General features: G+C 36.0%; 1 protein-coding gene across 4 annotated transcripts in view; it reads right to left on the bottom strand.

Annotated features, from left to right (window-relative positions):
• LOC122827034 (NLR family CARD domain-containing protein 3-like) overlaps positions 1 to 23856 on the bottom strand; it is a 75650-nt gene extending 51794 nt beyond the window's left edge. The window contains exons 1-4 of one of the 4 annotated variants that reach the window (XM_044109536.1): positions 23721 to 23856; positions 17673 to 17727; positions 17285 to 17415; positions 1954 to 2003 (exon numbers count right to left, since the gene is read on the bottom strand). The gene's annotated coding sequence lies outside the window, so the exon portion shown is untranslated. Of the gene's footprint in view, positions 1 to 1953; positions 2004 to 2230; positions 2246 to 17284; positions 17416 to 17672; positions 17728 to 23720 lie in introns of those variants that run through there. The other 3 variants (XM_044109535.1, XM_044109537.1, XM_044109538.1) reach the window with 3 other exon arrangements.
• Between the last annotated feature and the right edge of the window lie 332 nt (positions 23857 to 24188).

The raw sequence follows: 24188 nt of genomic DNA, 5'->3' as shown, positions 1-24188 counted from the left end.
TCTTTTTACTGTGAGGCGTCTAATAAAGCGGCATCAGCATGATAATAGTCTTTGCAGAGACATTTAGACTGAACTGCCCTTGGTGAGACGTTCCAGCAAACTTCCTGGAAAACGGCTTTTAAAAAACAGGCTGTGCTTAAGCTTTTCGACAAAAAGAGAAAAGGTGTCCATGCCTTTTGAAAAGCATTCACTGCAGTATGAGGGAACATTACCTGCTAAGTAAAAAAGGAGGACAAACACCCATCATACAGCTGAATTAAATTATTAGAAAACGAGGAGCTTTTCTTTGCTAGACTAAAAAGCTGCGTTTTTATTTCATCTTTCTCCAGAAAAATGAATGCAGCATTTAGAAATTAAAGGTAGATTTTATGCCTCCTTATTCAAATATAACAGGTCGAACTCTTTCTCTTTAAAAGGTTTTGATGCCGTTCAATTCCAAACAAACTGGGGAGGAAAAATGAAAAACTCTTATTTGAACTGAATTCTTATTGAAACTTGTTTCCCTTAAACAGCAGATAATCCGTCGCTGTAGGAATTTAAATCTGCAGACCAACAGATGAGCAGCGATTCCTGCATCAGCAGTAAGACGACAACAACTAACTTCTGGAAAATGTTTTGTACAAAAAGCATGTAAAATATGTGACTCTACATTATTTTCACGTAAAAGCTGTAAAAAACTCGCAGATGACAAAATATATTTTTATTTTTCTCAACCTTCAGACAGAACAAAAACACAAATTAAAGAAATGAATGTTGCTCTCTAAAGGGTAAAAACCATGAAACAATAAATTTATGTAACCACATAAACCTTGAATACCTTGTTTATTTTCCAGCTGTAAAACTGGAAAATAACACACAGAGGCTGAACGGCTGCATCCATGTGGCTGGTTTTTTTTTTTCCATTTGCAGAAATAAACTCCCAGAAAACTTGTGATGGGCAGATTTCTGGCAGCAGCAACATGTTGCGTCAGTTTACAGACTGGAGTGTAATAGACCTGCGTGTCATTAAGCAGCCCATTGAACTGGCTAATAATATGACTTACATGATGGAGGCCAGACACTGAATGCCAGTCAGCTCTTCATTCAGAGTGTGTTGGCAGACGTTGGCCGTTCTGACTGGAAAATACCGCCAGGATGAATTATTACACTTTTCTCTAATGACTAGATGTTTCCAGAATAACCAGGAGCTGCAGTTCGGCGAGAAACATCGCTGTGAAAAACGCAGAGATAATCTAAAGAATGACTCGGCGTTTTTCCTCGGGCGTGTCGAGAGCGCTGCGTAAAAATTTAAAACCAACCGTCAGCGAAGAGTTTGAAAGGAGCTGCAGCTCATGATTATGTTAGTTAGATTATTAATGATTGTTAAAAATGGGCAAATTCAGCAGATTTTCCATCTGACCACTTAAAATGATTTTGTTTAATGTTAAAAATGCAAATTAACCAATAATTCAATTCCTTTTTTAAATGAAATAAACAAACAAAAGATGCATCTGCAGCTTTTCGGATTAGTAAAGTAGATTTTTTTAAAGAATTTAAATCAGGCAAAGCTAAAAGTGCCTCTTGATGAGAACATATTTACAGACAAAGTATTTTATTTTTACAGTTTTGGCTCAATTAAATATCTGAGTGTGATGTTCTTTCAGCAAATTACCTTATTTTGAGTCTGCAAAAGTGTAACCTTCTTGCTGGTTGTCACCTCCACCAGCGCTCCTCAGAACTCTGGTTTTTATTTTTTATTTTAAAATTTTTTTAGGTGTGATCATATAGATTTTAAACAATAACACAGTTAACACTTCCTCAAAACAAAACATTCTTATTCTTCAAGTCAAACAGTAAAATAACTGATAATAACTGATAATAACTGATATCAGTTATCAGTTACATTCACAAAACGATTTATTTATTTATTTATTCATTTATTTTCCTAAATATATATATATATATTGAACTCACCTAATGTGTTGTGAACAGAAACAATGTGACTCCACACAACTGGTCCACAGCTGAAAAAAACAAAAGACGCAGTTAGCGTTATGACCGGTTGTCGGCCACAAACACCAACTGGTGCTTCTCTCACTCATAGGATCATATTTTTCCAGTCCAACCACGAGAAAACTTTATAAATTATATTTCTAAATATTAAATAATCTCTCAGTATTTTGTTAATTGTTGAACTAGAAAAATATGACCCTAAGTAAAAAAAATTAGCAAAGAGCTGCCTCTCTCGCACCTTCCTCCACCAGCGCTCCTCAGAACTCTGGTGGGGAAGCCGAGAGAGCGCCTGAAGGACCCGTTGCATGCAGTCACTCATCACACCACTAGGTGGCTCCAAACACATAAATAGAAAATCCCATTCCAAACACATACACACTATTATTATTATTATTTTGAGCAAAATTCACATACACACTCATACACACTTTTATCTCTGTTACATAAGCATATTAACGATTAATCGATTACAAAATTAGTTGATTACTTCAATCATCTAAGTGTTGGTAGCATAGGACAGATTCCCCATCGTAAGTCAAATTAATGACCAAAACCGTAAACCACAGAGTCTTTTTAAATAATGTCAAATCACAAGAAATATTATCCTTTTACAAATACACCAAATATTCAATCATATATGCAGATTACAGTTGGTTATGTGTGTTAAAATGCATTAATAAAGCAGAAGCAGAAGCCGTGCTAGCGCTACCACAGAAGCTAACAGCTCCACCTTTAAAGCTACAGCCAATCAGCATCAAGGAAATTAAGTGCTGCTTCTTAATTGGCTGCTGAAATTTTAAAGAATAACATTAAATAAAGTACAAAAACTTCATAAAAGAAGAAAAACTTTTCAAATCAGCTTTTGGATATAACAAAGCTTGTGTATGAACAAGAGGTCTCACTTCAACAGAAATTGTAAAATGTGTTTCTGTATCTTTAATTTAATCCAATCTGTGGTTCAGGAGAAATTTAAAGTTATTTTGTGAAGATTTCAATCAATAAACTTGTGATTGGACCTACACATCCACAAACTGAGGCAACGGAAATAATCCAACTGACTGAACTCAGTTTTTGAAACACGATGCAGATAAGAGATCGGATGCTACACTGATAAGGAAAAGTGATTTAGTAAACATCCCATTTATTTCAAAGGTTTTAGCATTTATTAACGGTTTTCTAAACTTGAGGTCGGCTCAAACCGAATCAAATCCAAAACCGAACTCTAAAAGCAGACGATTAGAAAATAAAATGTTTTCTTCGAACGGATAGAAAAAACGTTTTAAACAGAAATAAAGTCAGTTATTTAAAGTCAGACGAGCTGAAGCTGCCAAACGTTTTAAACATTTACCAACAGGTTTTATTTTCACATTTTACAAACCATCTGGTGCCGAACACAAACTGGACAAACTGGGAGCAACTTTACACCAACTGTCACTTAAACCAGAGGAAACTATTACAGACTTAATGGTGATAATTAGCACAACATACGGACAGAAATATAGGTACGGAAAATAAACAAAAGGTCAAAGTATATTTATAAAAGCAATTAATCACACATAGTGAACATGCTGTCTCTCTGTGTGGAAAATATTAGATGCAAGAGATTTCTCATTCAAATAAAATACTTTAAAGATTATAAATAAACACAGAACAAGATTGCAGAAGAAGAACAGGAAGCAACACTTTCTGTTTGGACTCGTTAAAGTTCTGTGTTTATTTTAGGAAAACTATTTCTCTGGACTTTTAACATTTATTCCTAAAAATAAAATCTGAATGCATTAATAATAAATGTGTTTCTCTGAACCACAAAGGACAGAAATTATATATAAATACACAATAAATTAAATCAATCTCCACAATTTTCACTTTGAATAATATTTTCAGAAGGTAAGTTTTTGTTTGCAGAAACTTCATCATCAATTTTATTTATGATTTTAGTTGTGTTTTTTATTTCTGTTTTATTGATTGTTTTAGGTTTTATTTTGGATAATCTAATTGCTTTCCTTTGCCATTACCAATATTTTATTTGAAAATTGTCTCAAAATTTTTCTGTTTAATGCAATAATTACTGGAACCATGACAGAACTAAGCACACAACTTGTCAAAATCAGCAAACATCTGGCATTTTTACAGCTGAATATTCTGCATTTTGAGTTATTTACAGATTCTTAAGCTTTCTAATGATGTCAAACAATCAAAAAAGAAGATTTTGTTCTTTACTTTATTTGTAATTTAGAAGAACAATAAAAGAAAAATAGACTTTCGGCTTTGGCAGAAATAAAAATCCTCTTCTGCGCCATTAAATATAAAAATAATCCACCAATTTCTATCAACTATATTTATCTGTTGTTTTTTAAAATTATTTTAATTTTTAATTTTTAATTTTCATTTTTAATTAAATAAAAATAACAATAACTGTTAACATAGGAGAGGGTTATAAGTAAACAACGTTATAAAAAACATACTGAGACTCGTTTGTGATGTGGAACTGTTCAAAAGAATCAAATCATTCATGAACAACATCAGTTCTCCAGTCATTTAAACTACATTCTTTCCACTGATATCTCCAGTTTTTCATTTGAGTGACCTTCTAATCCGTTATTATTTTTAAACACAATCCTTTCATAAGCTAGCTGTCGCACTTTTAGAAAATAAACGCTCGTTTACATGCAGTACATTGCGGACCACTAGGGGGCGCCTCTGGGAGCCACAGTGTTCATCTTGGTTCAAATCTGGGCAGTCCTAAGACCTAAATGCCCCTGCTGATCCCTAACGGGGGTGAATTGCCTCTGGTTGGCTTTGTTGGTACAACAGCGCAGATGATTTCTTGTTGCATATTTGGCTCATTTGCAAAGCGATGGAGCGCGATCAGAGATGCAGGAGTGTCTGCACTGGCAGGGAAAACATGAGTGCACTTCGACTGCAGCCTGAACAAGAGATGCTCCCTCTGTAGTGGAAAGAAGAGGAAAATCTGCCAATGTTTGGTGAACTGACAGAGATTTAAGGAGTAACCTCGAGTCATGTATTCAGTGCTTGTTTTGTCGTGATCTCTAGAGGAAAGGAAAGGAGGTTGAAGTGTCCAAGGTTGTTTACTTATTCATAGATTTAAGTGTTCCTTATTTAATTGACTAATTTATTCAGGAATCCCTTGAATTAAATATGCAATAACTATTTTTTTTGTTGCCACAAGAGATTTTCTTTCCTGGTAGAAAGCAGCAACGTGAATATGAGCTTAAAATTTTGCAAACAGGCAGCTCCATGTTCCAAAACTGGTTGTTGACCTTCTGTCTTACAGGGTGTGAGTGAATAATGAGCTCTCTGGAGAGCAGCGTGTGAAGAATACATCTGTTCATTCACGTCTCCAGAGCCAGGAAGAGAGCGAGGTCCATCCCGCTCCGTTTTACCATTAGTCATTCATTTAAACAATTTCTGCTGTTTAAAAAAACTCCCCAAAGAATCGATCTGCACTTTAGCCGCCTTTGATTTTTACTACTGCAAACACTGGATGTTCTCCTGCGTTTAGTGGAGAAGACAAAACATTTCTTGGATTCCTAGAGACAAACAACAACAAGCAACAAATGCCAGTCCAAAGAAACCATCACACGTCTGCTACCGTGCTTTAAACGTGCATTCACACCAGTCCAGTTTAGTCCGCTTTAATCAAACTCCAGTTCACTTGGGGAGGTGTGAATGAGCAGCCAAACTCTAAAAGAGCTAAATCTGATCCGCCTGAAAACCTCGGCCTCGGTTTGGTTGAAGTGACCTCTGATGCAGTTTGAATGACGCTCCTAGAGCAGGAAGCTAACCAAACAGCGCAGGGCATTCTGGGCGTGTCTGTTGTCACGGCAACGGGTCTGCGCGTAGCGTAAAACCGACAGAAAACAAGAAGAAGCAGATTATAAAGTTGTCTTACATCCGTTTATCGGTTTATTTTCTCTTTGCTTTGATGAACAGCAGCTTTTTAAACCTTCAATAAACAATAAACTGGATTTCCCTCAGTGCAGAACCTCACTGTTCTGCTAACTATCGGATCAATTTCACACTTTGAAAAGAAGTGAAGACATATTGTGAATTGTATTTACTGAACTGCTATGGAGAGCATTTCTTCAACTCCTTGTGCAGAGTTCCTAGAACAATGTTGTCACTGTTGTTCTCTGAAGTGTTGAGGATTTAATTAACGTGTTTCACATTTAGACTCAGATCCACTGTTAGAGTCTGACTGTGTTAAATGACAAATTGCAGTTTTTCACAAACATTTTCAGCGTAAAATTCTCAAACTTTTCCAGCATCAAATAATAGAAATAAGATATAATTTATCACTTTAATAAAAATTATTCTGCAGCTTAAATATAACAAAATGTTATATTTTGACAAGTTTCGCTGGTCAAACAAAGTTATAAAAATATTTCAAAAAGATTTTCTTGCTAAGTTTTTTCTAAAACAAGAAACATTTAATCTGATTTATCTTTAGATAGTAGGAAAATTTTTTACTTTTTTGCAAATTGAGGCAAAATTAAACTTTATTACAAAACTATTAATTTAATCATTTCCATCACCTAATTGAAATGTGATAATTTCTATTCTGATTAATATTGTTTGAATGGAAATTTGGCTTACAGAAACTTAATAATCCATTTTATTTACAGTTTTGGTTGTAAAAAGTTTTAATTCCAGTTCCAGTGATTCTTTACAAAATTAAAGATTATTAATAAGCATTATTGCGACTTTATTAGTTGAAAATGATCTCAAAATAACAGGTTCTGGAGTCCTGAATCCCAGATCCTGAATCTGTCCCATACGTCTCATGACCCAGTTAAATTATCTGACTGCATGATAATTGCACAGTAATTGGGCTTAATTGTAATTGCGGGTCATGATTTAGATGAATAGGTCCAATGATTCAGGCAGCTCAAGTGCAGCAAATGTAGCCACCGAGGTTTGATTTATCTTACGGTTAATGACATATTGCAGAGACTCGCACCGCACTGCAGCGCTCCGTCACCGCAGGGCGCCGCTTCCTGCAGGTAGCATTTCTAAAGACGGAAATAAAATCACTTTAAAGGCCACCGGCCTCCTGCTGCTTTGGAAAAATTGCATTTTATATTTTAGAGTGATTTCAGCGCCCTCTTTCTCTCCGCCAGGACAGAGTGTATCATTTGAAATGATCCCGACGGTCCAAGAGGGAAAAATATGGCTGCCGTTACTGGGAAGGTTGTTTCACAGACAAACCCAGGCAGAAACTGTGCAGCTGTGCTGGTTTGTGTGTCAGCAGCTCTAAGATAAGTTGCAGAGGCTTATCAGTCCAGGTGCTATCAAACAGTTAGAGCGAAAACACAGATTTAAAGATGCATCTGGCTCCCAGGAAACGCATCACTGCTGCCTGCTTTCCCCTTTATGTTCAAGGAAAATGAGAAAAAGAAGAATTTTACTGACAGATGTCCTTTAGAAATGTTATTTTCTGAGTTATAAACATAAAAATACCAATTAAAGAATAATACAAATTTGCACAAGCTGTTGATGTACAAGGTCACAATGACCAGATTCGCTGGACGATAAATTATCCCAGACATTTTTTCAATAAACGATAATATTGTTGCCTTTATTTTCAAGCAATATTATGGAATAATAATGCAAGAGTGCATTCTCAAAACTTTAAATTTTAATGATTATTTAACACTGGAACTGGAAAACATTTTAAATATCCAAAGTAAATAAACAAAACAACAGATAAAGTGAAGTATGAATCTCGGTAAACAAAATTGCCCTTCAAAATAAGAGCCTGTTGGGACCAAAACACCAGATTGAAGAATTAAATCGTCCAGATTTTAGTAGAAAAAGAGAAAAATCAAATCAAATCATATGAATGCAAATTATTGAGTATTTTGTTATTTATTATAGGATTAATTGATTTATTTGCTCATTTATTTTTAATCCATTCTGTTGATTAATATTTTCTGAAGGTTATTTTTGTTTACCAACATTATAATTGGTTTAATTTATTTATTGTCTGTGGTTTTTATTTCCGTTTTGGTTGTTGGATATTTGAAATGTTTTCCTCTTCCAGAGTGTTTTACAAAATTAAATGTGTCTTTGAGGTAAAACTTAGATAATTATGGTATTATCAATATATTACTTGAAAATGGAGTAACAATTTTGATGTTTATTGTAATAATTATTAGCATGACAGGCCAAACGTTCAGCCTTTCCTCAATAGTTAATGTTGAAAAGGTAAAAAGAATAAACAAATGATTTAAACAGTTGCCTGCAGTAGTTAATTTTGCTGAAGCTGTAACATTTGGGCACCTTTGCTTTAATCGCTAAATATAATTATTTCACTGTACTCAGACTTTCTTTGTAGATGCTCATTAATGCAACACTGTAATTTCCCACTGCACAAAATGAGCATAAATGTTTAAACTAGCATCTGATAAACACACATTATGCATGTCGAGGGTTTTTAACACGGGGAACTGCCCCAGGGGGCAGATATCTGACAGCGCTGCTAACTGATAGCAACCTCGTTTTTAAGCGCCTACCTGTTGTATCGTTTAAAGTTGAAGTAGCGCGTACAGAACGACGGCGGAGCTCACGCTGGCTTCTCCACAGCCGCCATTTACGTCTCACAGGCCTCCTGACATTTCCACATTAAGCGTTTAATATTTATTATCGCCGCTTGCAACAGAAGTGGAACTTCTTCCTGTTTGTTGCAGCAGCAGCAGCAGCGTTTGGAGGATCAAAAAGCAAAAGGAGATTAGACCTGCGGGATTCAAAAGGCATCTCAACAGGAGCAAAGTGGCTGAGTGAAGGGAGAAGCCTTTCATTAACAATTAGAGACGAGGAGGAGCCTTTCTGCTGCTGATTGTTTTTGTTTGTCACAGACTGAGGGGAAATTTGACTGCAGAATTGGAGGTTTTTCTTGAGAAATAACGACCAACTAATAAGGTCATTTACACATCTTCATATTTACACACATTCATCTGGAAGTGTGTAAATGTTATATTTAATTTTCTACGTTTTCAACATTTTTTCTTACATTCAGGACTGCAACTAGTGATGAGAAAGTCACATAAAAAGCTCAGCAGACGCGGTTTAATGAAGAGGCTTGGCAACTGCTGCTGCCGCTAGTCTAGAGGAGCCGAGTGAGAGCAAGCATAACATAATGAAGAGCTCAAAGAAATTATTCAAGTAAGAGTGAAAAACTATTTACTGAAAACTTCTATGTAACTGATCAAATTATCATTTATTTAATGTTTCAAAATGACAATCAGAAGGACCAAAATATGAAGTAAAATTGAAATTTTGGAAATAATGCAAGTAAGTAACAAAAATTGACAAAAATCAGGCAATAATATTTTTCCAAATCAGTTTCTTTCTATAAAAACTGATTAAACTTTATGAAAACTGCAGGTGTGAGTCTGTCTGGTGAATTTTTAATTAAAACATGTTTTTCATTTAGTGGGTAGAAAATCCAGGCATTTTACTAAAGTAAGAGCAGAAATACTTCATAATAAAATTACTTTAGTAAAAGTAAAAAGTAAATCGTAGTAAAAATACTCCTAAAAGTAAATTTTTTAAAAAGTTACTCAAGTAAATGTGAGTAAATGTAACTAGTTACTGTACATAAAACTCTCCCCTTCTGTCTCTCTAGTTTTGTTCCCTCGTCTCGCCTCGAATCAACAGAAATGGACGCCCGTTTCTATGGCAACAAAACCAACATCTTCCTACACTGGCCGCTTCAACACCAGCCGCACGGTTCAGCTCAGTAGTCTGTGTAGAGGACAGCGCCCGGTTGCCCCGGGCGACCCGCTTACATCCGATCACAGCAGGTGACGGCAGCGAGCATCTGGCTTTGGGGCGGGCGAGGCGCGTGACCGAAGAGCAGAAGTGAGTGGAGATCGGGACGGGAAATGAGGCGAAGAGGACAAGCAGGAAGACGGGACGCGCTAGCGTGGGCTGACCTCCGCCAACTGAAGCAGATGTTACAGCAGATTCAGTGACTTGTTCACACTCGGGAACTGGAGTCGAACAAATGGATTCAGGTCAGATCACACCAACACATCGGTTTTAAAACTGAAAACAGTAAAATCAGAAGACCTGCTGGAACTTAGAGCTCTAGAAATAATATATAAAACTAATTAAAACGTCTAAAGTATGAATATTCAAATGAGAGGGAAGAAGAAATTAGTTTAAGAATTTAAAACAACAAGGCGCAAATAAATTAAACAAATGAGCATTACGAGAAAGGAAGGAAGGACAGAGGAGGAAACAAGAACGGAAGGAAGGATAGAGGAGGAAAGAAGAAGGGAAGGAAATGGGAAAGGAGGAAAAGAAAGGAAACAATAAAGGAAAAAGGATAGGAAAACAAATCAGAAAGTGAGGAAACAAGACAGGAAGGGAAGGAGGAAAGGAAAGGAAAGAAACAAGAAAAGAAGGAAACAAAAGTTAATTCTCGGTGGAGTAGATTATGTCTTGTCCTGTCACGATATTTAATTTTGCTGGACGATAAATTGTCCCAGTAATTATCACGATACTTGATAATATTGTTGTTTTGAAACCATTTCCAAGAAATAAGTTGGTAATAATTTCTCCCTCTCAAACTTTAATTTAGTAAACACTTCTTATTGAAACTGGAAGATATTTTAAATATCCAAAATAAAACATAACAACCAAAGAAAACAGAAAAAAAAAACTGTCAATATAAAATTATTATTCGTAGAAAGAATGTGAATAATTTCTGAATCTCTTTAACAGATTTATGTTTCAGTGCTGATTTAAAGGATCCAGCAGATTTCAGGTTTTCAGGGAGTTTATTTAAGAGCTGAGGAGAATCTAAACTTCAACCTGCCTCACCTTGTTTGGTTCTGGTCCAGAAATGTTCTGACTCTATTAGCTCACCGATACAAGAACAGCATCTGTCTAGCAAGACAACATCATGGTTGGTCTGAGACACAACATGCTGGGGAAAAGAAAAATGTCTGTGATAAGAAACAGAGGCTTGAAAAATATCCTTGTGTTTAAAGTGCAGATCAAATGGGAGTGAAGTTCCTCCACACAGACAGGGAAAGAATTGGATGTTAGGAGAGTGAAATAGAGAAACTACAAATGCATCATGGGAACGACAGAGGAGAAGAAATCAGCTCTGTTCTGAGGAAAGAACAGATAAAAGACAAGAAATAAACGACTGTAGTTAGAAAAATACGCCAAAGCCTCAACGTAAAAACTGGTCAAACTAAAATAGAAAATAAACCTTAAAGTTTTCTAAACCATTAGCTTAGCTAAACTTAGCTAGCATGATATTTCCAATATTACGTCACACCATAAAGAGCTTTGTAAAACTTTAATTTTTCTACTACGTGGTTTTACTAGTAGTGATGGGTATACTTCTACTAATCTGGTAATAGTGGAGCTAATTTTTAGCATTTTTGCTAACTTTGAAATGATTAGCGCAGTTAGCTTCCAGATAAATTCTAACATTTTAATTTAAATTTGTTGTTTTGTAAACAAATAGTTGAATAAAGTTTGACATCTGTGTTAAAGTCTTGGCTATCGACTCGTCATCAACGTTTATATTCATGCTCTTATTTTGAAGTGAAGACTGATGAGTTCTGTTTCCTCTCTTCTTGTTCTCCTAAGAATTGGAGCAAATGGTGTTTATTCTGTACCCACAATGCATTTCTGTTTCTAGAAGAAACAGTTTAAAATCTACTGAGGTCAATTAAGCAAAATCAACAATGGAGTTGGAAATATTTCACACAACAAAAACTAAAAGGATAATATTTCTAATGTTTCCAGTGAAAATGTTTTAGTACAATTTAAATCAAATAAAACTGATTTGTTTTTTGATCTGAAGTGTCAGATTAAATGCCAGATTATGTGTGAAAGTTTCAGAGTGATTTATCATGGGCTCATTATTTAACAGCAGTGGCATCTAAAGAAATGTTTCCACTCATCTGATGTACCAGTTCAGACAGAGACCAACTTTTATATTTTATGATGCGCTGCAGGTTTACAAGCTTGGAAGCTGCTGTGCATGAAACATTCCTCAAATCATCAGAAGATACTCAGCTGATAAACAGGAAGATGATCATGATTGAGATATTCCTGGATTTGTGTTATATTTATTTAGTAGATATTTCTTCTGGTTGAATCCTGAAAAGTGTTTTGACCCAATGTGCTGGTTCCTTAAGCAGCATAATGTCTGTTTTTATTTTACAAATCAAACCACAGGGTATTTTTTTAGTCTTGTACTGAATATTTAAGGCATAAAATGTAAAAAATGTGACAGATGTTCCACTTTGCAGTTTAGTTTGTCACTTTAAACCTCAAGCTTAAATCAGTCCAAGTTTGACCCAAAACTTTCTCTCCAAAGAGCTAAAAATAAAAACAAATCTGTTTTTGTGGTTCATTTGACTCGTCAGCATGTTGGTGTGTCATATTTAAATATGCTACAGCAGGATTTCATTAGGACTTCAACATAAAATGGAAACGATAAGTAGCTTTGTACAGCTGAGAGACATATGGGTGGGAGGATGGTCTCCAGCTGTACTGATTCATGTAAATTATAAACATTTACAGCCATTCTGTTGGTACAGAGCATCAGTGATTATTTTCAATAGCATCTGTCATCTTTTCAGGGAGTGAACGCAGAATGCCTCTAATGTAACTGTGTCCAGGGAGTCGAATTAAAGTTATTTAGTCGCCTGTTGAGCAGTCGATTCCATTTCCACATCACCTCCCAAGGTGACAGCCTGATATTCTATAATACACTTTCATGTTGTTTTGATGAAGGAGTAGAAAGAAAGTGTGGCACAGCGTAATGGCTGCTGTGTTTGCTTTGTCCTCTCCTAATACTCTTAGTGCTTTTTTCTGACACAACCTGCCATTACAGCCTCTCTAATCTGATTTGCCGAGCGCGAGCGCCAAATGCAGGGCTCCCGTCTCCGCTAGTGAGACGTCGTAAGCCTGTTTTGGACGGGCAGCTGAAATAACAGTGATCACTCCTGACAGCAGCACAGGAGTGGAGAGCGCTCTCACATTTTGCACAGCTCTCAAATGTCATTTCACCTTCGCCGTGCACGCTAAGAGGCGACGGGTTCATCCGTCTTCCACGCTAGCAGGCTGCAGCCGTTTGCATGGAGTCTTTGGATGAAATGGAGCGCAAAGGCAAATCACCCAAAAATAAACTAATATGCTAATGATAGACAAGACGTCTGGCTTCACGGGCTCGGATAACCAGGGCGGGATTGGTTAATAATAAAGGGCAAATTGGTGTGGGAAGCAACAAAACACTCGTCAGCCGCTACATGACACGAGCTAATCTGCTTTTTGCTTTTTTGAAATATTAACTAGGAGACAGAAATGATCAAAAATGTATTAAGATGATCAAATATTAAGAAATTATACTTCAAAAACACAATTTCATCAAGGATTTTTGGTCTAGTTCCTAATACTAATATACTGGTACACATAAAATAAGAAAAAGTAACTTTATCAATGTATGAGAGCTTGTTTTAAATAAATAATTTCTTCCTTGGCTTCAGTGTTTGTTTGTGTTTTTGGTGAACTGTAAAGTGGTATTTGTTTGTTTTCTGATTGTGATGTTTATAATTTACTAAAATAAAGTGAAACTTAAACTGATTTAAAAGAAGAAGTACAGATTATTTTTCCTATTAGTGACATAATCTGCCAGTGAAACTAATTCTTCATCAATATTAAGGAACTACTGACTTAAAAAAAAAAGCTTTTACATGTTGGTAAAAAGTTTGTTTAAATTAGTTCTGTCTTATTTTAAATATGCTAAGATATGTGCAGTAATGTTTTTACAGTGTGAATGTAGTAAATGTGCTGGTTTTGAATGACTGAACATAAGAAAAGCCTATTATTCAGTCATAATATATCGAATCAATGTGCATTGATGCATATTCCTCCCTTCAACCACAAGAACATCCTTTCATGTTAATCCCTGCAGGTGATTGATACGGCAGAGGAAGCAGACAGAGATAAGTGGACCAGAATCAATCATCGTTTCCTGCAGGACGTCGGTGTGGACACTGAAACCGGTCGCTTCACCTCGACTCCGGCCATCATGGCTGCACGTCGTCCTTCTGAAGGACAAACACTCCCTGACAGCACTGCTGTGAATCACTGCAGCAGGTTGCCTTAACACTGAGAAATCTAATTAATTTTTCAGGTACAGAAACTCAGTGATACCCACAAGTGAAATAATTGTTTGACATGTAATAAAATAAAGGGCCTAATGACTGTATTCATGGTCTAATCTACCATCTGCTGCTCTGATAGTGTTGCCTCTTTGTGACGGTTAATTATATCCTGAACACCGTCAGAAATGAATGAGAAACTGTAGCTGCTTTAATGATTTTAAAATGAATGAAGTGTAAAAATAGAATATCTCTGAACTCATCTCATCTTTTTAGTCCACTGTGAAAACATGAATCTAGATTTACTGGGCCAACAAGGACTATTGTTAATTCTTTAAAACAGAAAATTATTGGATCCAACTGTAAAGGATTTTATGTATGAAACGTCGAGATAAAGATTATTTTCTACAAGAAAAGACAAATAATAGATGAGATGATGGCAAGACCAACGGACGGATGGAAAGACAGAAAGACAAGAAGATAAACGGACGAATGGGATGATGGAGAGATGAAAAGAGGAATGGATGATGGAGAGATAAAAAGAGGAATGGATGATGGAAAGATAAAAAGAGGAATGGATGATGGAAAGATAAAAAGAGGAATGGATGATGGAGAGATAAACTGAGCCACAGACCGATGGATGGATGGAATGATGGAGAGCCAAACGGACGGACAGAGAGATGGACAGAGGTTTAAACAGCTGGTTTCAGAAACTCAAGCTGAGAATCTGAGAGGAAACCAAAGTAAAGTTCAGATAATTGACGAACTCCAGAGCGACCGCTAGCGTTATGCTAGCTTCCTGTAAGGTTACAGCCCAGATTTCTCACACAAACTCCAGCTGCTTGGTCTTCTGCACAACCAGCAGCAGGATATTTACTTCACAGAACATCAGCTCTGTAGCTGTACCACAAATATAATCCATTCATCATCCCAGAAATACTCCTCCAACCCTGAAGTCTGACAGGAAAAATGGTGAAAACCACAACAAGCTGCCGATTCAGTCAAGGAAGAACCCCAATTGTAGATTTGAATACAGATATCCCATCTTAGCTGGATGCTTCCCCTTTGATAGTCTCCTGCATATTCATTAATCGTGATCTCCACCAGAAGGTTATTATCCATAAATGTCACTCTGTAATTAATTAATCCTGTCTGCTGGTTTCTCTCCCTGCCTCATTAACGACTCAAGTCTAGCTGATTGTATTCATATTCATGGGTCCAAATATACAGCTCTATTTCAGATTCAGATGCCAGAATATTTCACTTCATTAGCAGCAGGAAACGCTGCGGGGCCATTTGACAGGCAGGATCTGAATCCTGAGTTTCCTGTCAGCAGAGAGCACAGAAATCAGCTTGTTTGGGTCGTTGCCATAATGAGCGAACACATGGCTCTGGAGTCAGAAGTGAGTCGCCTCAGTCACTCCGGCAAAGTTTGAGCACATTCCAGTGAGAATCACCTTCCATTGGTAATGTGGTCCAAGGAGACAATCATGGGGTAATTTTGTGCTGTTTAGCAAATTGATTTTTAAAGCCACCCCCAGAGGCACATCTATCACCGCCGGTTTGAGTTTTAATAAAAATCCAATATAAATTTGCACAAAGCCAAGAGGAGCAACTCTGGCGCATTAGGCTAATAGAGAAGAATACCACAACTCAAGGAAGCGGTTTGCAAATAGTTTGACATTTACTCTCCTATGCACTTCATTATTATTGGAGGAAAATTTTATCCCAAGGCTCTGCTTGGTTACGCACTGCAAATATTAACAACATAAAGGCTTAAACATACGTTTTATATCCATAGCTGTGGACACATTGGCTGTTTCTGATTAGCTAGAAAATCTTACAGAAACAAATCTAACAATGTTTTAAAAAATCTGATTTGGAAAATTAGCAGTGAAGGGTACAATCTTTCATCTCAAGGTCGGTTTAAGTAAGATTTTTCTTTTTGAAAGAATTTAATCTCATTTGTTGTGAACTAATTACGTCAGTTTAATATTATATATAAAGCAAGGTGAGAACAACTTAGCCTGACTAACTTTTAAAAATTTCTGAAAAATCATTACTGTTACTATTCGCTGGAATTCCTTGGAAATATACAGTAAATATTTAGCTGATTTAATTTTAATGAAGCTCTACGTATAAAATCTTGAAGGTTTAGTACATTTGTGCTTCTACCAACATTCAGTGTTTATTAGATAAATAATAAAAAAATGTTAATCTATTTATGCACTAGTTTTGTCTTGTTATTTCTCAGCATTGTGTTTTTTTGTTTTGTTTTTTGACTTGTGCATGGAAAGGTTAAAAATGAGAAAAAATCCTATTTGGTTCCTCAGTGCTTCTAAAAACAACCCAAACGATTAAAAACCTTATTTTTGATAACAAGTTAATGTTTTATGTGACTGAAATATGAGCCGTTTCAGAATCAAACTTCCTGATTGTTAAGTCACATTACATCAGCACTGTGCCGTTACCTAGCAACCCCAGGCAAGCGCAGCTCCGTTACCTAGCAACGCCAGCGGAATTCCAATGCAACATTGTTTTGATGCTTCATTTAAGGGCTTTTTTTCAAACAAGTTTTAAGAAAATAGACCGCATTTGTTTTATTTAAATAATAATATTACAGATTATTCTACAAACAGAAATTATTTTAAACAGAGCTTTAGGTTTGTTAAATAATTACTGTGTTTGTGGGAGGAAAAAAATGCATTTCTAATGGTTTTTCAGCATCAGAAAAACATAATATTGAGACCAGAAGCTACAATAGACAGACCCATGAAACCTGGACAGCTCTGATTTATGAAAACAAAAGAAAACTCAAAAATATTTTTGCTTAAATTCCATCTGGATGCAAAAAATGAAGCTTATGAGACAAACTTGTGGCATAACTGTGCCAGAAATGTTTATTAACTTCTGGTCTTATTTAAAGTTGCCTACCTAATTAAGCTGACTGTTATTTGGAGGTATGGAGTGTAATGTACCTCCAGTCTGCCCTGATTTTAATTTCAGGTCATTTCAGTCATTTCAGCTGCTGCTCTTGTAAAAAGACGAGTCTTCCTGAGACTGATGGGAATGCCATTTTGCAGGTCATAAACCAAAATATTGGGGAAATTGGACGTGATGATGACGGTAATTACCTTTTAAAGCAATCACAATACATCACTTGAAGAGGGTTGGGGGGTGAGAAACCAGAAATCCAGCAGCACTGCAATCCGTCTAGTTGTCACAGTATTTTCTCAAAACCACAAATGCTACACCGATGGTTGAGCTAAATGAGAAAATCCAGGAAACACTGCAGTCATTAGTCATCCATGGTTTTGATAACATGGATATCCGCAACTAATTTGTCGCTGGCGCCTGGAAGTCTTAACCCAACCTTACAAGAACCAAGCTGGTGCCAGAAAGTTCAAAATGAACCAATAATAGGATGAAAACTGTTAAGATGGTGCTAATTACTTTACATTTGCTGCAGAAGAGCCCGACTGCGTTAATTATCTGTGAAAGGTGAGGCGTGAGGAGTCGTACCTTTGAGACCCAGAATGAATGGAGAGCTTTAACTTCTTCCCTCCAAGCGTTTCTCCTGGAAATAACAAAAAACATCAGTACATTTAACATCCAGTTACCTCACTCATGCTATTAATGTGCAGTCATACTAATCCTATGGCAATAGTAATTAGCAGATATTAGCAGTTTTTAATTAAGCCTCGCATTTAATTTGTTTTAAAAACAGACATGAAAGGATTTTTGAGACTTCTGAAGATTTTTATGCAACCAAACTGTAATCAACTTCTCTTAGCGGGTCACACACAACATCAGGAGCTAAACAAACACTTGATTGTAGTAATTTATGTACAACTCAATGGAAAAAAACATTTAAATCATAGAAAATTATGCAAAACAATATAAAAGGCTGTAATAGAACGGCTGCATGGCTGAACTTACTGTAAAAATAATGCTTTTTGCACCTTTGATTATTTTTAAACACTCCTGCTGTTTGTCAAAGTGATTATTTTCCTTGGTTTAACCAAAACCATTGAGAGATTGTAAAGCATCAACACAGCCTCATTCTACAAAGGATAAAAATATATTAAAATTACTGTGGAATAACAGAGGTATTAAAACAGGATGAATAAGAAACTGGTGGAGCTGTAGGAATATTGTTATGAGTACTGGTTCTGTTCCAGTATTCCTCATCTGTCCAGACTAATAGTGTTTTCACACTTAAAGTGTTTAGTCTGTTTAAAATAAACTCTAATTTGTTTGTGAAGATTTGACCAATAAACAAACTGAACGGTTCCTTGTGGTTTGTTGCATCAAGTTCTGGTTCATTTGGACTTTTCTCCGTTTGAAAAGAAGCCAAACCTCCCAAAAAACTGTCGAGTTAAACTTATCAGCAGGTTTAAAACAGAGTGAATAAACTACAGCTGTGAAAACCTCCTGATGACACAAACCTTCTCCTGGTGGTTTGTTAAAAACCCAAAGCGCCAGATAATAGAGAAAAAAGAAAACTTAAATATTCAGACCACAATCTGTTGAGTTTAGAAAACACCATGTCTGTTTGTTTAAGAGGAACAAATTGAAATAATGTGAGAATAATGACATTATTTCAATGAGGATCCATTGAGGACTCAAGGTTTGGGAAAACAAACTTCATCCAAAACTGCATGATGTTTTTGAACCTTATAGACGCTTCAATAAACCGTCGGCACATAATTATGTTTTTCTCTAATCTTTGTTTTTTAATCAAATTGTAGCGGTAAGTGACATTAAAAGGTGGAAAATCTTAAGACATTTTAACACTTTAAGAGCAGCTGAATGAACCGTCTGCTTCCTGGACTCCTTCTACTATTCTGAGCCTCGTTAGCTGAAAGCACAACTGATCACTGCAAACTCTTCTTCACCTGAAAAATAAAACAACCAAAAATCCTAATCTACTCCAATCAGCTGTTATCAGACTCTCCTGGATCAACTTCATGCATGAAGCTGTTCTGTGAATCTCATCAGTTGTAGATAAAAGCCATGAAACTTTGCTCCAGTGCCGCCGTTTATGCAAATGCAATGTAAAAGTATAGCTTCACATTCCTCATTTTCATGTTTTATCACAAAATTAAATCTCAGAATATCAACTTTCTCATCACATTATTTCAGCTCTTGTCATACGTCTGTATTCTTATTAAGACCTTAGTGACTGAGTTGACTTCAATCGAAGGGTTTAAATAAATAGAAGTCAAACATGCTGGTCAAAGATGGCCGCCCTGACATTAGTCTAAACAATGGAGAGCCAAGGAGCACATTGGTGAATAATAAAGCAAAAAATTAAGATTTTTGCAAAGGTTAAATTTTCAAAAACCAAAAATTCAACCATTGCAAACAAACAAAGCAGAAAGAAATAAGAATAATTCGAAGTTTTCCCTGTTTGTAGTTCCGTACATCCATAAAGGAAAGAAGTCATGACATGTTTTGCCACATCCTACTTTTAATTTTCATCTGATTGTTAAAGTTTTTACTGTCAGAAGATGGTTCAGCTTTGAGAGCATTTTCTTCTATGATCCTTATAGAAATCTGTGAACAAACTCATTTATGTCCCCTGTAGCCTTGAGCTTTAAAATAAAGAGCTCGACTCAGAAAGTGTGACCAGTGTTCGTGACTTCAAGATCTCCACCCTGCGCTGAATATCAAAACGCCTTTCTCTCTCCTTCTCCTTCGCCTGAACACAACACAACTCGTGTGTTTCTCCGTCACTCTGTAGTTTACAGACCGGAGTAATTTAGACCTATTCCCTTGGAAAATCCTCCCAGTGTGTCCTTGAGCGGCGCGGAAGAGTAAAGCTGCCATTTGTCATCTGGATTGTGTCTCAGTTCCCTCCAGAGTTTGGGGTTTGGGCCAAAGAGAAAGAAAACGAAGCTGTTTTATTGCTTCACGTTTAAAATCTATTTATTTTCACTATACCTGGACAGTAGATCAATAATATATATCGCAATAGACACATAATTGATATAAATAGATAATATATCTCATAGGAGATTCTATGTTAAAAAAAACAACATGGAGAGAAAACTGAGGATAAAACAAAAAACTAACCAATATTTATCAACATCAACTGATATGAAATTATTTATTTTTCAGCCAGTTTTCACTCAGTTTGCTACTTTTCACACTATAAATGTTAAACTCTGCTAAATGTATGCAACTTTGCTCCAGTTAAGGAGGTTCGATTGAGTCTAACAGGAAGTTATGCGACACATTCGGCTCTAATTTAATAAAATATGGCGATGTAAAGGCTTACGGAGAGGCTCCAAATTATATTCCTGAACTAGAGGAATCAGTTCAGACAGAAATCCCAGCAAAGGGAAATCTTCTCTGCACTGAAACAATCTTCTTGCCATTCCCAACACTCTGCTAAATACATGGTGTCAAAACAATCCACATCTTTGTCAAATGCACTGTAATATTTATGCTAAACACGACTTTACTGCCTGAGCGTCCTGATAAGTAAAGCTTTTAGTCTTCTTGGTTCATTGAGACACTCATCCATTTAGGAGGAATCTTTTTGTTTCCCTCATGAGAAAAACTGTTGCAGATTTCCTTTTTTGTAAAGTTTAAATGTTTCACATCATATCAGGAAATGACAACCTGAGTGCATTTATTTATTTAAGAGAAGAAAAGTTGTCCAAATCAACCTGGTGTGTGTGAAAAAGTGTTTCATAAGCCTGGCGGGCCACCAGGCTTTACTTGGGCCCCACCAGGCTAAACATTGCTTATTCATTGTCATTTTTTAAAATGTTTGCATTTTTTAAGACTTTATAGTGTGTATTCAATCATTAATCTTCCAATAACACATAACTATCAGCTGATATTTTCACATTTCCTGTTAAATGTGAACATTTTTAACTCAGAAACACGGCAGGCTGCAGCAGGAATGACTGGCCTGGCGCCCAAACCACCGGGCTTAGCAAGTATTCTGGGGGAAACCCTGGATATAATTATTCTGTAACGTTTATCACAATTTCATGAGTTGCTTCAATTATTAACAGTCTGTTCAGGGTCATGCCAAAGCTTTCAGTATATTTAAGTCCAGACTTTGAGTAGGCCACTCTAAATGGACCGTCTCAAAATGGAATATTATGCTCCTGTAATCTGATTGGATGGAAAATCTCCTTCAGAATCAGTAAATTATCCTGGTCCAAAAGTAACCCCAGATCACCATACGACCCCCACCATGTTTGACTGCACTTCCTCTGCCTGACATGATGGATCTTGGTTCTCTTTTCTGCAACCCTTCCTGCATTGATCAATATCTGTGTTTCCACTGACCAAAGGATTGCACAATTTCACATTTTGAAAATAAATTTGCTCAGTGGAAACACACCAATTTTGAAGAACAAAAAAATCTTGTTTATTGACAGTTTTAGCTACAAGATGACGTGGTTTTTGTCTTTAGATCAGAGCATAGATCTCTTAGTTACTTCATGTTGTCAGACAAGTTCTTAGTCGATTTAATAAGTCAGTCCAGTAAACAAAAGTTTGTTTTTTCATGTATTGCAAAGGATGCATTTATATTTCAGATAACTATATTTAAATGTCATTTTTGAAACTGTTAATTCTGTATTATATGCTTATTGTCATATTACAAAACAAAGTAAAGAAATCTATTTTTGCAGCACGTAGCTTAAGAAAAAAACCAACATACTAAGAGAACAGAGAGTCCATTTGAACACAAACATCAGAGAGAAAGCACAGATGGATTGGCTACTGATCTCAAAATACTCTAAAATGGAGCAGTGGGTTTGTTTTCCTCCTGTGAACAATCATGCAGATCAGATTTGTCCTTTAAGGTGGATGAAATTAGCCAAAGAAGGATTATTAACTGGAACTACAGGCCTCAGGTCCAGGAGTTTAAACACAAGACTATTAACGGCGGTTAAAATGGCCGCAGAGAGTCAGACTTCAATGAGACACAAAATCAGAGAACAACAACAACAAAGAGGACTGTAGAGGCGTATTTACTCTGAGAACAAACAAAAACGCACAAACACTCAAAGAAAGCAGTGAAGGCAGAGATAAAACGACCAAAAGACGAATTCATTATCTACAAAAGATAGAAAATAAACTGAACTTCCAAACTGATTTTCTCTTAGTTTTCTACTTTAAAAGGAAGTAGTTTTGATCCGACTGATCCCAAAGGAAAATGAAATGAGTCTAAATGTGACAACAACAGTGTTGGAGAAGAGAATCAGTAGATTAAAGTCGATTATTGCTGTGATTAAACTGTTAACTCGCTCACCGCATCACATTTACCACCCCAAGATTTAAATGGCGGACATGTGACACGGCGCCGTCCAAATTGTATTCATGACCCTGAAACTTTATCATTCGTATTCTGCTGCTTCACTCCAATACCCCTAAATAAAATTCACAGCAAGCCATTAAACCCAGACCCATTTAGTAAATACTGACCATCTGTGAGTGGTTTATCTCAGGCCTTCAGATTCACTGCTGCCAACTTAGTGACTTCAAATCTGGCCTTTATAGAGAATGTGAGGGGAAAAACCATGAGCCAGATCCAGTCTGCAGATTAAAACGAGTCACTGGAAAAAGTTCAGTAAGTTTCTCTGGATAATGAAGATTTTAGAGAACATAAAAATTATGTTTAACGAAGACAAGCTGAAAACAACGTGCCAGTTTTTAGCTTCATGTAAAGACAGGGTTGATGGTTCAACCTATCACGTAATAAAAAAAGAATAAGCAAAATTACACAGAATATATCAACAAGTATCCACTGAAACAAGAAGGTTGAATGAAATGTTTCATGTAAAATTACATTTTAAACAATTTTTTATTCACTTTTAACTTTAATAATACTATTTAAAAGTGGACAATCACATAAAACCCAATTAAATACTTTATATATTGTGATTGCCATGTATAAACATAGATTATAGAGGTAGGAATGTTTTGCAAGACACTAAACTAGTGGTGTCCAAACTGGCAAATAAACAAATTTATTATTAAAAAGTCTGTGATATAGTTTAAATTTTTTTGTATTTGTATGTAACAGCTTCCTTTATACCCGTCCCGTCATACAGACTTGGGTGGACAGTGGGTTGGATTGTAAGTTGTTTAATTTACAATCTGTAATGAGTGGTTGATAAAAACATCCAATTAGCCTCCCCTACTGGTCCACCAGTCGCTCACATCAGAGCGCAAAACAGTCTGTGTCACAAATAATTATTACAATGAAGTTTAACAATATATTTTTCTCTAACATGTGATCGTATAGTGGTTATAATTAATAATACATCTTTAATATGAATTTTATACAATTTCATCTTTCTTTTATAAATGAAACAATCTAGAAAAATAAATACAGATAGCAATCAAAATTAACTATTAAATTACTAAATAGCACCCTCTAGTGCTTCACAGAAAACAACGGCCATGTTGTCATGGAAACAGCTAATAAACACACTAACAAATTGGCAAACATAACTGACAAACAGGCTAATACAACTGACAAACATAACTGACAAACTGACAAACATAACTGACACATTAAATTATTGACATTTTTACCTGTAATGAGTGGTTGACAGAAACATCCAGTTAGCCTCCCCTACTGGTCCAGCAGTCGCTCTGTGTATCGCAACAACACTCCAATTTAGTCCCCGAACAAAACCACAAAAACAAGTCAGAGGAGAACCGGATTTGATGACTTACCACATCAGAGCGCAAAACCGTCTGTGTGGAATTTCCGGTTTCCCCTCTTATTTATAGGAAACCAGTAGGGGGCGCCAAACACCACTCATCACAAGGCAGTTATAAAATACATACAAAGATGTGTACCAAAACATATTTTAGCAAGAATTTCACTTGTATATCTAATATCCGTTACATGTATATTAATAAAGATAAAACATAAGGGTTCTGAACTCTTGCCTTACTTATAAAAATATAAAAAAAATTCAAAATTTTTGGTGATCATTTATAAACATTTTTATTCTAAACTCTTGGTCAAGGGCCAAACAAAATAATTTGAAGGGC

Source organism: Gambusia affinis, linkage group LG24 (genome assembly GCF_019740435.1).
Source record: "Gambusia affinis linkage group LG24, SWU_Gaff_1.0, whole genome shotgun sequence".
Classification (NCBI taxonomy): domain Eukaryota; kingdom Metazoa; phylum Chordata; class Actinopteri; order Cyprinodontiformes; family Poeciliidae; genus Gambusia; species Gambusia affinis.
Note: the sequence above shows the minus strand (reverse complement) of the source record. Positions and strands in the feature narration are given on the sequence as shown.